Below are 10,774 nucleotides of genomic sequence, written 5' to 3'. Positions count from 1 at the left end.
ATGTGTCTGTGTCCTAATCTCCTTTTCCTACAAAGACACCAGTCATAATGAATTCGGGCCACTCTAATGACCTGATTTGAACTGAATTGCCTCTTTAAAGACCTTATCTCAAAGTGTAGTCACATTCTGAGGTACTGGGGTCAGGCCTTCAACGTATGAATTTGGGGGAACAAAATTTAGCTCATAACGGTTGCCGTCTAAATAAAGTAAGGAAGTCTAGTTTTCACATGAAACACTTTCTGCTGTAAAAACATAATTACAGCATGAAGCTATAATGATGCTAATAATTATTTTATAGCAGGCTAAAAGTTATGTTACACATTTAGACACAGAGTTCCAAAATGTCACTGGTGATATGAAGAAGATCCAAATTCATGCCCGCAAAGCAGTTTTCCTTCCTAAGTGGATTCATGATTTGTACTATTTGAATTGAGTCATGTTTTCTTCCTTTGAGGCCAGCAGTCAATCAACCCACATCTACTGGACACCCACAGGATGTGGCACATTTTACTAGGTGTGGGGCTGAATTAAAAATAAATAGAAGCTCAACTCATGCCCTGAAGGAGCTTTTAATTTCTGAGGGACACAGAACATTCCCACTGAACATAAACACACTCATAATGAAACATTTCACGTGGGGTTTAGAGACCAGCAGCCTACTTTATTTTGTGGAGAGTGACATATTTTGTAATTAAGGGACCACAAAGTAACGTGATAAGCCAGGACTAGCCTGTAGCCTCTTGACTCCACGCCCAGTACTTTTCCCATCAGATTAGCCGTCCACGGACCCCAACGAGCGCCACGAACTGCAGTGGTAAGTTGTGCCCTAAATGCCTCGGAAGTTTTAAGCAAATGAAAGAAAAATCAGATCCTGGTATCAGGAAGAGCATCTCAAATGCATCTTGGAGGAGGGAAGCATCAGGGAGGAAAGGAGCAAGGAGAGCAGTTTTACGGCTGGTTATCCTCTTGGTCTAAGAGTTTGCTGTGTGGAGTAGCACAGAAAGTAAGGAGCTTCTTTCAGGCCAAGGGAGGGAGATTGGCAAGGCGGGGGAGGGGATGAAGGGGGTGAGGGGGGCGTGAGAGGAGGGAGAGATGCTCCCCTGGGGGAGTGTGGGTGGGGCGGGGTAAGGTCACTGAGAGTGAACCTGGCAGAAGCTGAGTTTGCCAGAGCGCCCATCACGTTCCATAGCTTCTTTCACTGCCAATTATTTCTTGGTATGGTTAGAAGAGATTTAAAGTTTTCTCCTGGGGGCACTGAAAAGTCTATACGTATTATTCCATAAAGTCCAGGGCAATTGCATGGATTCATTTTTAAGGACAAGTGTGTGAGTATGTGTGTGAATGAGTGTGTGTATGCGAGGGAGCATGTGTGAGGAGTTGAGTGCGTGTGCATGGGTATGTGAGTGAATAGTGCATGTGAGTGTGTGTCAGTGTATGGAAGTGTGCGAGAGAGTGTGCGTGAGTGTGCCCATGAAAGAGAGTGTGGGTTGGTGGGAATATGTATGAGTGTGACCACGTGAGTGTGTGCGAATGTGTGTGAGAGTGAGCGTATGTGTCTGCACGTTGGCCCTAGAGGTCACTGTTTTTGTTTCCTGTTGCTGCTGCAACAAGATGACCCGTATTTAGTGGCTTGAAACAACACAGATTTATTATCTTATATTTCTGAAGGTCAGGGGTCCAAAATGGGTCTCATCGGGTTAAAATCAAGTTGTCAGCGGGGCTGCATTCCGTCTGGAGACTCTAGGGGAGAATTTGTTCCTTGCCCTTTCCAGGCTCCAGAGGCTGCCCATGTTTCTTGGTTTGTGGCCCTTCTTCCATCTCCAAAGCCAGCAATGGCAGAAACAGTCCTTCTCACGTGGAGTATTCTGACCTATTCTTCTGCCCCTGCTTCCACTTCTAAAGATCCTGGGGATTACACTGGACCCACCTGGATAATTTAGTGTAATTTACCTAAGGCCAGCTGACGAGCAATCTTAATTCTACCTGCAACTCAATACCTTACGCCATGAAACCTAACATATTCACGGGTTCCAGGGATTAAGAGGCGGCATTATTTAGCCTACCACGGTCACTGTTATAATCGCTAGAAGAGCTTCCATAAAGCAGAAATGTCTCTTTCCCCTTTCACCAAATGTTGACTTGCCTTGGAGGGGCAGCAGGCAGTGGGTGCTGGAAAAGCCGGTGTACTTAGCAAAAGTGATTCAGCTCCGCCTCTGTTGAGATCCACTGGATGAAACGTTATCCTGAAGTAGTGTCTGTCTTTTCCCAAATAGCTCTTCAGGACTTTTGTGATGACCTCTCTAAACCCTTCATTTTTATTCATGAGAAAACGAAAAGCCAGGCTGTCTCCAAGGTTTCCCAGCTGTTGGGGCAGAGCTGGATCTCTAAGAAGCTCCTCAGAACTCCATCCACTTCCCTTCCTACTGCTATGCTGATCAGTGTTCCAAGATTATCGCCCTGCCTTTTTTAACCGAAAGGGATGGTGTTTAATTCTCTTGACTAACAAAGCGTATTTGTCTGTGTGTATGTGTCTTAAAAGCAATTACAATAATTGGACAAGATGCTTACATGGGTTTGCTGCATTTGCTGCCTGAGGCACCTAATGAGATGGGGAGGTGAAAGTCTACACAAACGTGCCTGGCGTTCAATCCGGAGTACCATGGTATGAAGAAGATGCAGACAAATTGGCAGAGGTTCCAGAAGAGATCCGCTAAAATGATGAAAAGCGAGAAGATTGAAGCAGCTAAGCAGGGAATGCTTCACTAAGCAGTCAGCCGGCTGGAAGAAAGCCGGCTCCAAGACTTCTATGAATATTTTCAAGCTATGATAAAGAGGGGACATAATTACTTTAGCATTTTGGTAGATCTAAGAAAATGCACTGTGTGTAGACACAAAGGGAAAAAAAAAAACTACTTGTGCCAACATGCAGTTGATCTCTGCTTGTAGGCATTCTTTTTTTTTTTCCACTTTGGCTGATTGTTAGGTTGACCAGTTGTCCCAGTTTTTCTGGGACTGAGGGTTTTCCTGGGATGTTAAGACTGTCAGTGCTAAAACTGGTACCGTCCAAGGCAAACCAAAACAGTTTGCCTCACAACTGACTGCACTGCTTGTCTCATTGCATGTGAGGGTCATGATCTAGGCCTAACCTGTCTGTCCACTTGGAGACACTGGGATACCAGAGGTAACCAGAAATCCTGTTTGTGTGAGGATTCCAAATCTCCTTGGAGAAATGAGAAAGACATCCCTGGGACTCATGGTAGAGCCTCAGAATACCTGTTTGAGGTATTTGGTTCAAATCAGGGAGGCAAAGCCTGCCCACCTTGTCTGAGATCAGTAGGTACCTGGGTATTTCAAGAAGGTGGAGAAAATGGTCTGAGATTGCCTGGGTTGTCCTGTGGTTCCTGGTCAGGTATAGTGACCAATACATTTGATGTAGTATTTGATGGTGTCCCTCAAATCAACTCTAGTCTAATCAGAAAGATTGAGGCTACTTTTTGGGGCCCTGGAAATTTATAATCACCGAGGAAGGAGAGTGTCAGTGTTGAGGGCCCTGCAGAAGCAGTGGGACAAGTGTTGGGACTCGGGCTCTGGTATCAAGAGGATGGCTAATCACTTTTCAGTAGCAAAAACTGCAGCCATCAAGCCAGGCTGTCAGATAAAGGAAAAACGAATACAAAAACATCCAATGAGAAAGAATGTGAGGTTCCCCCCAAAAGGGAAGACAATTAGTGGAAACTTAGAAACACAGTAATAAGACCTTGTGAGCCTTCCTTCAAACCAAATACAATCTCTGTTTTTCCCAAGTTGTTAGAGTCTAAAAGTCCTGTTTTACTCACAGACTTAGAGAAAGAACTTATGGTTACCAGGCGGGAAGGGTTGGGGGGAGGCATAGATCGGGAGTTTGGGACTGTACATGTACACACTGCTATATTTAAAATAGGTAACCAACAAGGACCTACTCTATAGCACAGGGAAGTCTGCTCAATATTCTGTAAAAACCTAAATGGGAAAAGAATTTGAAAAAGAATGGATACATGTATATGTATAACTGAATCACTTTCCTGTACACCTGAAACTAATACAACATCGGTAATCAACTACACTCCAATATAACATAAAAATTTTTAAAGAAATGCAAAAAAAAAACCCCAGAAACCTACTTTTCCAGAACAGAGAGACTAGGTCCTGCTGCCCTGGAGTTGGATGAACCCCTGGAAACATTAGGCAAAGGTACATAGCAGAGGCAAGAATCAGGATACAGACAGGTTGCTGAAATGTGAAAACAGAAAGAAGGGAGAAGAACTTAGTTCAAAGTAGCCTCGTCTGAATAACAGAACTGAGACGTGGGTCAGGTTATGAAGGGGTATTTAATTACCCTTCTTGCATATTCAGAATCAGTCAGTATTCTTAGTTGTATGCAAGACAAAATAACTGGCTGATATAAGTAGAAAAGGAATTTCCTACAAGAATAATAGGTATTTATTGGAAGTTTCTGGAGGGCTGAAGAACTAGGCTTGGAACTAGAAAGCAAAGGAAAAAAAAAGTCTACAAATACACCACAGAGAGGACAGTGATGCCACAGCCTGCCCCGGGTGCCTTGGCTTCCATTGCTGACCCAAGAACTCCATGCCTCTAATCACCATCCCTCTGTCATTTTTGCTGCTACCGTGCCTCCGCCTCAATCCTCCTGTCACTGTAACACACACATACACAGAATTCTCTGCCATTCTGGCTTCGTATCAGCACGTATTCCTCATCTGCCGTCCATGTGGATGTGTCTGATGCAAGGAATCTGTGTCCAAGGAGGCTGGGGAAGAAAACATCTGCCATTTCCAGCATCTATCAGGGGTGGTTGCCTTTGTATTCCTTGGAGACTCTGTGTGGAGAATGAGAAGCTGGGCAGTCAATTGTCCTTCAGCGTGTACCCCTCCGGCAGCCCAATAACATATACTCTTATCCCTATACTTATACTTCCCACCTAACAACCATCATTCATTCCATTGAAGATATGCTCTCACCTCCTAAATACAGGTGACTCAAAGTCTCATTACTTCTGTGTCCACCCTGGAGTTCAGGATCTCTGGGCCATGACCATTTCTCATCTGTTCCATAATGATTTCATTTTGATATTTTGTAATCTCTGGGAACATTTGTAAGGGTAATAACCATCACCTGATATAAAATAGTGGGAGAAAGGAGAAGAAAGTTAGTTAAAATACCAACATATATATTTTAGTGAGGAAGAAAATTAAGGAGCTCACTTCTGTATTTGGTCAAGAGGATTAAGTTGATAAATATATCTCCCCTCCACTACCACCATGTTTCTTTTGAACTCAGACAGCATCTCACCTGGTCAGGGTTATGAACCTGATGAGATGATACAAACTTTCATTCTAAGAGTTCTGAAATCTTGGTGGTCTTGCCTGAAGTGGGTTTCTATAGCCCTTGATTGGTTTTTTACCATTGGGCACAGTAATATTAAGAGATAGCCCAATGATCCATGGGTTCCATCCATCTGCAGTTGCCTTCAGTTTGTAGCAGCAGCCCCGTTTCCCTGTTGATAGTCAAGAGCAATCAAATGCAACCAACAACACATCTTTTTTTTTGGTCTGCTTGCAAAGCTATTTCTGGGTGAAAGTGTACAATGTAGGACCAGTGAATTATAAATGCAGCAGCCCATTAACCTTTTTATCCCTGTAATGTGTGTTCCTTAGACAGACGCAATTTGATGGTGGATGGTGATGCTGACCAAAGAATGACAGGTGCAGAAAACAAGTCCAAATCCAGAATGTGTTTATATCCATGAGGACAAATGCTGATGCCTCATGATAGAAGGGATTGAATTCAGTCCATCTGCCACCAGGTAGCAGGCTGGTCCATCCAGGGAAGACAGTATTAGGGGATAAAGGATGATTCATGCCATTTGCAAGTTGGACCTCAGTGCTGGAGGGAGGGAGGTTAGCCTCAGTGAAATCTGTGTCTTCGAGTCCATCAGTATGTTCCACTCCCACCTCCATGGCCTCTTTGCTCATGAGTCCATTGAACCACCACTGGGGTGGCTGGGGAGGAGACTGACCAATAGCTACAGGAGTGGGCATCTTGTCCATTGGTTTATTGAGTATCTTTCCCACTGTGGAGTGAGAGTCTTTTAGTGAGTTTGCATTCGAGGCACTCTCCTAGAAGCCCATCCACATACCTTCTCAAATCCTGTTACTAGCTCTCCAATATTGTTACTTCCAAGTTCATGACCAACCATTCAAACATTAGCTGCAGCTCACAGCCCAAGAATCCTAAGCCATCTTAGAAGAACATATGTTTCATGAAGCCAAGGATATCATCTGTTTTATTTGCCATGGCTCTACATTAATAAATGAATGCCTAAATGAATGGTTGCTTTTTAAATCTTAAACTAATATTGTAATCATTTTCCATTATCAATAGAAAGCAATCCATTTTAATGGCTAGGTAAGGTTTCATCCAGTAAATGTAATATTACGTTTCTAATGAGCTGGGGTCTGAGAGAGAGCCTGTTGGACAATGACAAGAACCACGTCACTCCTTGAATCTTCTGCAGTCTTCCCAATATGTCTGAAAGTACGGTATTCTCTACTTGCCTCTTGCCATAAGTTTTGATTGTCCCAGAAACAAAAGTGATCTGAAATCTGAAGAAGCAAAGGTTAATTACATGCAATGGATCAGGGCACTGAAAACTCATTCTCCTGTGCTAGGAGCAGAAATTCAATCAACAATTTTTTTTTGCTTTTTTGCTTATTTGTTTTTGACACTCACTAGGCCCCGAGAAAGAAGCACAGCACAGATACCAATACATTAACAACATGTTGGGTTCAAAATCTTCACTGTGTTATCTCAGGAGTTTTCACAGTAACCCCATGAAGTGTTATCAGCAAGGCAGAGAGAAGGTGAAGAACTTGTCCCGGGTTTCACATTGCTGATGTAACACTAGGACCATGCAAGGCAGTCTGAATCTCTGATGCCATTCTAGATGTGGTCTCAAACGACTTTTTAAAAAAATTTGATTGGATTATAGTTGATTTACAATGTTGTGTTAGTTTCAGCTTCACATGGTTTTAATGAGATGCATTCTTGGCAAAGGAGGACATGAATAAAGAACATCAGGAAGTAGGTGGATATCTTGCTCTTAAAATGGTGGCAGGATGTGTACCCCCTGCTGGGAATCACAGCAACCCCTAGCTATTTAGAAGGGGTTGAAAGACTTTAAATGATTTCTTTGGGAGAAGAACTCCTTGGCAAACTGGAAATTGGAGAAGTTCTACCTGACTTCTTTCTGTCTCTCGGGCCTCAGTTGACCTAGGCTCCTTATCTTATCAGGAGAGAGGAAAGTCTCATGACAAACCTTCACCTGACTCCCCAGCTTAATGGACACTCTCCGTTGCCTCCAAAACACATAACAGGTACCCATGGTAAGTTGAATCTCAGAGCTAATTGACCACTCTCTCACCCACTTGCGGATTTAGCTGCTGTGTTTATCAAGTCAGGTGTTAGCTCCCAAATATCTGTATGCTGGTTGTACTTATTACTATAACTAATAAATTAAATATTATGTGAAATTTTTTCTTTAAAAAAAAACAAATTGAACACCAACAACATACCAGGCTTTGATCTTCAGGCTTGGAATAAATCGATGAACAAAGAAACAAGGATTTCTTTTTTCATGTAACTTATCTTCTATGCAAAAAAAAAATCTACGTCATAGAGTTGTATCTATGTGAACTATGTTAAATGCTTCTGTGAGACTCAACACATGTGAGTTGCTCAAAATTTTTGCTTAATTTGGTGTGGTTAAGACAACTGTAAAAAGATTTGAAAAAATATTGCAAAGATCTAGAAGGATTCCACACACAGAACACTTCACAAGTGTCTTTAAGTTCTTGTTCTATTTTAAAGTAGTCAAAACTAGAAATACATGGATGTGATTTATACAAGAAAAACAATGAAGACATACAATCAGCAAACCTATACCCAAGAAACACTTTGGTCATTCCTCAAGAGGTAGGTGAAGCAATGGACATTTACGTGTTTTAAGTTACAAGGAAGTGTTTAAGATAAGTATGGTAAGTATGTATCTTTTTATTTTTTTAAATGGATTTTCACTGTAAGTGGTCCTTTTGATTGGCAACCAACAACTAGTCCCCAGCTGGGTCTGATGAAAGGGTTTCTACTCTATATTTTTTAAGGACCAGTTGAATCAGAATCATCAGGGGAGCTGCAGTCCAAAGTCAGAAGTTCTGAGGACGGGCTGGAGGAACCTGCATTTAAACAACCCCAGTTGGGACCACCTGAGAAGAGTTGGCCTCTCAGGGCTCTTCTACTAATCAGGGCAAAATCCGTAGGTCCTTCTTTGTCTGGACCTTCAATCTTGAGGATTGGAGCTCAAGACATCACTTGGTGGGAAGGCTCCATCCTGCCTTTACAGGTGAAACCACTGGGGGGGGGGTGTCTTATTTTGTATTGTGTCATAGCAGAGACCTGGTATTTAAAAAATGAAGTCAACGTGCAAGTCTTGGTGCCCAGATTAGGTATACCAAGGAGATCAAGAAAGGACACTTGACTTGTGCAGTTGGGACAAACTCAGCATGTGAATCAGTAGGTTATATTACTAGAGAGCATACAGCGTAATTAATAGCAAAATCACATGCTACCGATCCTGGAGGGTGGTGAGAGTCTCAGGGTGACCAGCCAGGACTAAGGGGTCTCCCAGGACATGGGACTTGGAATGTTAAAACTGAGACAGTCCAGGACAAAACAGGACAGTTGGTCACTACAGAGAAGGATTGATTTTAGAGCAAGCCTAGCTGGGGAAGGTTTTGTGGAGGAGGGAAATAACTGAGTGGCCATCAGAGTCTAGAAGAACGTATAGCAGCCAAGAGCTAGGAGAGAAGAGGGAGAATTCTAATTCGAATGCATGAGCGGCTTCACAGTTCCCCCAGGTCTATCAGTTTAGATCCAGGTATTTTAAACCCAGTGTGTTTTTAGTGATTATCTGGCATATTGCTACAAGAAGTGTGACAGAGCTAAGTGGCTCTGCTAGCTCGAGTGGTAACAATTCACATGTGCGCCCACCTCTGAGAACAGGCTGATTAGTTCATGTTTGCAGAAGCCTCGGAGAGCATGCAGCACAGCCTGAAACCCAGGTATCATTAGCCAGTGAGCTCCACCTTTAAAAATGTACGTTTCTGCCCTTCCATCCTTATTTCTTCTCGATTCCTTTGAAATAGCTGAATTCCTGCAGATTCCAGCATGAGCCTCTCAGTGGAATAGAAGAGGCCACAGGTGCCTGACTTGTGTGTGAAAGGGATTATATACAAAGAGCCCGGGGCCCAGGCTGCGTTACTGGTGAGCTACAGGGCCAATTTCTTTTTCTTTTATTGTTACACTAAAAAAAATTTATTGGAGTGTAGTTGATTTACAATGTTGTGTTATTTTCAGGTGTACAGCAAAGTGAATCAGTTATACATATACATATATCCACTCTTTTTTTAGATTCTTCTCCCATATAGACTATTACAGAGTATTGAGTAGAGGTCCCTGTGCTGTACAGTAGGTATTTATTATCATCTATTTTATATATAGTAGTGTGTACTATGTCAATCGCAATCTCCCAATTTATCCCTTCCCCCTTTTCCCCTGATAAACATGTTTGTTTTCTACATCTGTGACTCTACTTCTGTTTTGTAAATTAAGTTCATTTGTCCCTTTTTTAGATTCCATATGAGTGATATCATATGATATTTGTCTTTCGCTGTCTGACTTACCACGGGGCCAGTTTCTAACTGTGCTGTCGGATTCCTGTTGGAGAGCTCTTGCATTGCTCCTCCCCCCGCCTCTCCTCTGGTTGGCCTATTCATAGATATCCTTTACATCTCTCATATATGTTTTATGTACCATACATGTAATATCATAGACCACATGACATTCTATCAATAGAGGACATATGTCTTGTAATGAGAGATGGAGCTGATGTGACAGTACAGCTAAAACACTGAAGAGCAGCCCACGCTCTGCCCTGAGCTCAGGCTGATCGCGAATGCCTCTGAGATGGGGCAGAAGTGGGAAAGGCTTCAGCACAGATGTGCCCCCCCCCCCCCGACTCCTCTCCAGAGCTGCTGCTAAAGGGGAGGGGGGAGGTGAGGCCCCACTTCCGGAGCTTGCTTCCTATTCCCGGGCAGCTTAAAGCTGAGCCAAGCAAAACAGCGCTGTCCAGAGCATGTAAGTATGTAGATGTGTTTGTGCTGTGTGTGTGTATGTGTGAATGTGTATGTTGTCTGAGTGTGTTTAAGTGTGTATGTTGCATGTGTGTATATATGCACGGGGTGTATGTATATATTTGTGAGTTTGTATGTTGTGTATATGTGTGTATATATACATGTGTATGAATATGTGTACATGATTGTGTAGGTACTTATGTGTTTGCGGAATGGGTGCATATTTTTGTATGTTGTGTGTGTGTATGTACGTTGTGTGATTATGTTGTGTGTGTGTATGTACGTTGTGTGGGTACGTTGTGTGGGTATGTTGTGTGTGTTGTGTGTGTGTGTATCTTGTGTGTGTATGTTGTGTGTATATTGTGTGGGTATGTTGTGTGTGTGTGTATGTTGTGTGTGTGTGTTGTGTGTGTTGTGTATGTTGTGTGTGTATGTTGTGCGTGTGTGTGCATGCCAGTATGCACATAGCCTTCTTAAAAGATCCCCGAGAGTTGATGGTTATACTCTGGACCTCGGGTGGTGAACAAGCT

The sequence above is a fragment of the Delphinapterus leucas genome, chromosome 4 (assembly GCF_059928025.1).
Source record: "Delphinapterus leucas isolate spDelLeu-1000000601 "Yukka" chromosome 4, BTC_Dleu_Yukka2, whole genome shotgun sequence".
NCBI classification, from domain to species: Eukaryota; Metazoa; Chordata; class Mammalia; order Artiodactyla; family Monodontidae; genus Delphinapterus; species Delphinapterus leucas.
Note: the sequence above shows the minus strand (reverse complement) of the source record.